The sequence below is a fragment of the Lycium ferocissimum genome, chromosome 10 (assembly GCF_029784015.1).
Source record: "Lycium ferocissimum isolate CSIRO_LF1 chromosome 10, AGI_CSIRO_Lferr_CH_V1, whole genome shotgun sequence".
Classification (NCBI taxonomy): Eukaryota; Viridiplantae; Streptophyta; class Magnoliopsida; order Solanales; family Solanaceae; genus Lycium; species Lycium ferocissimum.
In genome coordinates this window covers 20,497,122-20,504,042 of record NC_081351.1, presented here as the reverse complement: position 1 = coordinate 20,504,042, position 6,921 = coordinate 20,497,122, and positions in this window count along the sequence as shown.

The window sequence follows — 6,921 nt, the reverse complement described above, 5'->3', positions numbered from 1 at the left end:
ATAAAGTTCTTTTTCTTTTTTGAAGCTCTTACCCTATTAATTTTTTTGATAGTGCTTGAGATCCAACAAATGACCATATCATTCACACAGCTCCATTGTTCGTATTCTGTAGATTTCAGATCTGGAGCTTTACAAGCACCATTAATGAAACCAAGTTTCCTTTTGGCTGATAGTGCCAGTAGGACTGATCTTCTCCAACCTGAGTATCCTCTACCATCAAACACATTGTTGACTAGAGCCGTTTCCGGGTGAATCGAGTTATTAAGATGATATGGGTAGGCCGTGGTCATGCGATTGCCTTGTCCACATTAGCCTTGGCCGTATTATTGGTGTTGTATTACCCATTTTGGATTCTTTGGGAGATCAAGAAGATGATTTTGATGAAGGTTTGGATCGAGCTTTCGGACCGCTCGATACCCGTAAAAGACACAGATTTGGGAAATTTTTCACCTCTGCTTTACTGAATCTGTACACTTGTATATACTCGTGTATCCTAGTATTAAATTTAAACGAAAAATAAATTGTTCCTATACACTTGTCTATCTATTATTTGTACACTTGGTTAACAAAAATAACAAACTTATATTCAGCACATGACTAGTAAGACGTGAAGGAAACTTACATAGCTTTCATTTTGTGTTGGTGATTTCGATTGACAACTGGTTGAGATTACATTGATAATTTGTGATCTGGGGCGTGGTTCTTGTACGTATACGGCTTATGAATGTTGCCCATTATCTTAGATTCATTTATGAGTTTAGATTCGCTTAACCACTTTCTTCTTCGTCCGTCAACCAACTCCATCTTTTCTATCTTGATTTCTTTCTTCTTTGTCTCGATTTACTGCCTACGGTGTGTTCATCTAAGCAAGAAATGGTTGATCTTCAATACACTTAAACAATTTGGAGTTTGCACATTCTAAACACCGTCAAACCAAATAGTTGAGCCTTTGTGCATTTGTAAATATTCATATCAATGTTAAACAAAAATCTATGATCCGCTTATTTCAAAGTATGCACCATCTTGTGATGACCTGCCACGTCATCATGCCACCTAGGCGCCACTTGGAACTATTTTTGCCATGTAAGAAGCTTATGTGGATGCTTACATGGAAATGAGGCTAGCTTATGTGAGAAGGTTCTCTAGAGAAATATGAAGATTTCTGCTGAAGACCTTAGAACGCCTGTGGAATTACAATGAAAGTCCTCGGGAATACTTAGTGGGTACAGAGATTTCTAAAATAGGGGTTTGCTACTTGCAAATATGTAGGGACTTATATAATAATTATTATTTGCATAGTAGTCCCTAGATAAGTAGTATAAAGAGGAGGGTGATTCATTTGTAAAAATCATCGAGAAAAATCAATCAACTCTTTATATAATAAAAAGCACTTCCTTCTAGCAAATTTCTCTTGTCTTTCTCGATTACTATTCCCTTAGCGATCTTGAGTGTAGTAAACTAGGGCGACTTGGCATAGCAAGATCGTGAGCAAGTTGTGCAAGAACATGAGCAAGTTGTCAAGTGCCGCACGTACGCTTAGTTGAAGACTAAGGACGTGACAATCTGCTGCGTTATGTGCTATCTCAGCGGTCACCAAAAACCTACCCTTATTGAGTGTGTTGGTCGAGGAAGAGATCCAGATGAATCTTTCAAACAAACAAAATAGAAGTTGAACACAAAGCCATCTTCATGAAAAAAAAAAAAGTGGGGTGTGTTGGGTGTTGGGGGGGGGGGGGGGAAGAATAACCAACTTAATTTCGAGCCCAAACGACATTGAAGATGAATCCACCGGAGACGCCTAAATGACATTGGAAGACATAAGGCTTGTCATGACTCACTATTGATAAAACACACACAACTAGGGAACTTATCCGCGCGAAAAAACATAATGATGATTAAACTTATGAATAACTTTTCCTAGTATTCGAATGTTAAAGATGACAAAGAAGTAGATTTATGTAAATAATTTTTTTGTTAAATTTAATCGGGATAGAAGAAGAAGAAGAACTATGAGGTTGCATTATCGTCTATAAAAATCACGTTTGTTGATATCAGACCAACAATAATTTAGGTAAGAAATAATGAAGTAGAAAAACCCCACAGTTTGTTGCCTACATACTTTTTTGTATGAGCATATTTTGAAAATTCAAAAAATTGCTTCAAATTCACGGTATGTATACTTTTAAAATTCTATAAAATATGCTTAAGGGATCTGGCAATTCCTACCACAAACATGCCGGAATAGAAGAAAAATAATAATGAAAATTGAATTAAAAATAATAAGGAAAGTAATCCACTGAACACTTACCAAAATTTAAAAGTTAAAACCTATAATCGTAACTCCTCATCGGCATTTACTTTACATACTAATTTTCATTCTCATTGAATAGTCACTTTTAATTAAGTATTTTTTATAGGTAAAATAGATCTGAATTTTAATTTTACTTTTCTTATTACACTTAAGATAAAAGTAAAAGAGGAGATAGGTAAAGAAGGGCTTCTTATCCTTGAATCCTTGTATATGATTTTTGAGTAAGAAATTAATAAAAATAAATGATAAAGCATAAAACTTTTGATTTTATTTATTTTTCATGTGAAATTAAAATTGTAGGCTTAAACCTTTTTTATCGGTCGAGAGAAAAGTAATATGTAGGCGTAGACTTTAGTTTGATCAACCAAAATGTTATCCAAACGGTAATAATGTATCCGTTAGTACCATTCCTCATGACTTTGAACGTCCTCTAAAGCATAATTGATTCGAGAAATGATAAGCAAATACGACTTCTTTAAACGTCCCTTAAGTCACAATTGCCCAAAAAGGAAAAAGAAGCGACTTCCTCCGTAAAAACACCAATTCCAAATATTGCAACTACACACACCAGTCAACCTGCCAAAAAAAAACACAAAACCAAAATCAACGAAACCGAGAGAGAGAGAGAGTAACACACTAAATACAATTGATATTCCTATTATCTAATATACAAGCATAAAAAAGGTTTCGGACACAATTCAAACGTACAGTATTTCCAGCTAAAATCAACAAAAACGAATAATTACACTTGATATTACAACTTTCAACATTTACAACTGATAAAGTCTCAAACACACATCAAAGATTCAAAATCCATCTACAATAGAAAAAGAGGAAAGATGATGAAAAAACTCAGAACAATAGAATATTAAAAAGGTATAGAGATGGATATTAGGAGAATAAATAATTAGTAACAATGAGAAAAGAAATAAATTTATGTAAGATTGAGCGTAATACAAAAAGGAACGTGTGAGCTCTTTGCTTATCTACATGAACATGGATAGTTAGAAAAAGAAACTCAAAGATAATAGTCAATGTTTTGATGGAAATCTGAAGCCGAAAAACATTGGACTTGAAGCTTTATGGAGAAGAAAAAAGATGATAATGAACCTAAATTAATCCACCATTATCACCTGTATTCAAGGATCATAATAGACTATATTAATTGACCATAATCAAGCTCAATAAAAATGGGCTTTTCAATTCAATCTGTTACTCGTTTTTATTTGGTTATTTGGGCTCTTATATCCTTTACTGATGAAAAAAGGATATGATAATGAAGAGGCATATGGGGTGATTAATACATATTCATGGCCAAATGAGATTGACTTTTGTTTTTCTTTTTAAATAGCACATAAATTAGATAAATTAGCTAAAAGTTAAAAAAAAAGGCAAAAAAAGGAGAAAAAGACCATTGTGTTTCTTGGCGAAGATATATATGCTACATCACTCTTTTTTTTTTGCCTAAATTTTTATATTATATATAGATGTTAAACGAGCAACTTTGAAGAAGCGATACGAAGCACTATCTTACTATGCAAGATTTGCTCATCATAACGAACTTAACTCTTTTCAATTAAAAAAAAAAAAAAGGCGAAAAGACCTTTGACCTGGGCTCAGATATTACAAATAAATAATCTTATATTTTCTAAAGAGAATTTTTTTTTTTTTTTTTTTTTTGAAAGCGATATAGGGCGCGGCCAAGTTGAAACGGTTCAATTTTCTGGCCTGCTAAAACAACTAAACAAGCATGAGCCAAACAAAGCCTTAGATTTAATAACATTAGCATTACATGTGTTGTACTAAGCACTAATATAGTTGTACCTTGAAACTGAAAGTGACAGTAACTAACAAAATAGTATTTGTCAGTTTCTCTTTTGTCTTGTTTCTATTCCTCCTTTTTCTCTCCAATAGTAGTGTAACCTTCACCAATTTTCTCTCTTTCTTTTTCCTTTTCTTTTGTTGTTTCCTTTGTTTTCATTTCTATCCAATATGGCCTTTGAGTTTTTTATATCATCAGCATCTCAGTTTTTGGCTTCTTTCTAGGAAAATTCTATACCTTTTTGTTTGTTTCCTTAATCCAACATGGAAATTAGAAAAATAAAAAGAAAATCAGTGATTCTTGGTGGGTTTTATGTTTTTTGTTGTTTGGTTTATGGGGTCTCTTGATGGAACATAAAACAAGCTAAAAGGTACTTTCTTTTCACTATTATTCAATAAGGTTTGCTCATATTTATGTTTCTTGATCATGTTCTTTGGTAGGTTTTATGTGTTTTTGTTGTTTGGTCTGTGGGGTCTCTTGTTGGAACATAAAACAAGCTGAAAGGTACTTCCTTTTTCACAATTGTTCTTTAAGGTTTGCTCATATTTGTGTTTCTTGATCATGTTCTTGGTAGGTTCTATGTGTTTTTGTTGTTTGGTTTATGGGGTCTCTTGATGGAACATAAAACAAGCTGAAAGGTATTTCCTTTCCACTGCTGTTCTTTAAGGTTTGCTCATATTTGTGTTTCTTGATTATGTTCTTGGTGGGTTTTTTATGTGTTTTTCTTGTGTTTGGTTTATGGGGTGGAAGATAAAACAAGCTGAATGGTACTTCCTTTTTTCACTGTTGTTTTTAGGTTTGCTCATATTTGTGTTTCTTGATTATGTTCTTAGTAGGTTTTATGTGTTTTTGTTGTTTGGTTTATGGGGTTCTCTTGATGGAAGATAAAAAAAAGCTGAAAGGTAATTTCCTTTTGCACTGTTGTTTTTTAGGATTGTTCATATTTGTGTTTCTTGATTATGTTCTTGGCAGGTTTTATGTGTTTTTGTTGTTTGGTTTAGGGGTCTCTTGATAGAACATAAAACAAGTGAAAGGTGCTTCCTTTTTGTTTTTTTTAAGGTTTGGTCGTAGGCGAATGCGGATTTAAACTCTACGCTCACATATTTAAACCATGGGTTCGATCTCTATTATCAAGGTGTGCAAGTTTAGTGAATTTTTATAAATAAATTTATACTCCACAACGAAAACTATAAGGCCGCATCCACCTCTATTTACTCATATTTTTATTTCTTGATTATGTCCTTTTTGTTCTTGAAGGTTATATAGTTGGAGTATTGACTTAGGATTATTGGGTTTTTGGTTAGAAGAGAGATGAAATTGGCATCTTAACAGTTTTCCCAATCCCAATTTCATCTATAAATATCAAAGAAAATCATTGGTTCTTGGTGGGTTTTATGTGTCTTTTCTTGGTTGGTTTATGGGGTCTCTTGATAGAAAGATAAAACTAGCCGAAAAGCTACTTCTTTTTTCGTATTTCTTGCCTAAGGTCAGAGACCGATCAACATTTGAAGTTTATGAGTTCTCTGTGTACAACTTTATTTAGAAATTTTGTTAACTCATAAGGTTTATGAGATTTAGAAATTTTTGTTAACGATTAAAGATTTATGGAGCGTTAAATTGAAATACAAAGAAGACGCGTAGCTAACCTACATTTTCATGATCGCTCTGAAAATGCAATAGAAAATAATTATACTGAAGGTGTGAGTATTTATTTTTTAAAAAGGGTAAAGGTGCAATATACTCCTCAACTTTGCGATTTAGAGCAGATATACCCTCCGTTAAAAAAGTGGTGTATTTTTGCCCTTACCGTTACAAAATGGTGCAAATATACCATTTTCGCTAACGGGATTTAAAAAAAAAAAAATCATTTAGCTTATCTTTTAATTAAAAAAAATGTCACGTGGCTTTAAAAAAAGTCTACTCATTTTTTTTTGAGTAGACATATTTTTCTAACGGCACATGGTAATTTTTTTTTGGTGGGTCGGGTTTGGTTAGTTTAAAAAAATATCTCGATGGATTTAAAAAAAATAAGTCTACCAATTTTTTTAAGCCAACCAGACCCGACCTACTAGGAAAAAAAATTATCATGTTGCTTTAGAAAAATATGTATACTAAAAAAAAATGGGTAGACTTTTTTTTAAAGCCACGTGGTATTTTTTTAATTAAAAAATAAACTAAATGATTTTTTTTAAAAAAAATCCGTCAGCAAAAAGGGTATATTTGCACCATTTTGTAACGGCAGGGGTATATTTACACCACTTTTATAATGGGGGTATATCTGCTAAATTAAGTTAAGGGTATATATATGCACCGAGAGAAATGACCCGAAAATTTTAAGACGGTGGGGAGCACCATTATCTTAACATAAACGCCAACAAAATTTTTAATGACGACCGAGGGATAATCGTGTCGGACATTTTGTCAATAAAGATATGGCAAGTAGTTGACGAAAAATACAAGTATATAGGTCAAATATGTGTAATAAATAAAATTTAACACAGTAAAGCAAATAAAAGAGATAGCTCAGTGGCTAAGGCTATACAATAGGTAGTGACAGTGTAGGTTCAAATCTGGGCGAACTCATTTAACGATTATTGTTTTTCTAAAATTAGGCTCAAAAAAATAATTAAAAGTGACATTCGAGTTCGATCCGGGGTGACATGTAAGAGAAGCAACAGTTGCAACCAACATGTCCCAAAGGCACTTTCGTTTGTTAGAGTGCACAATTATATATATATATATATATATATATATATATTCTAGATTTATATGTCTAATTTATATACAA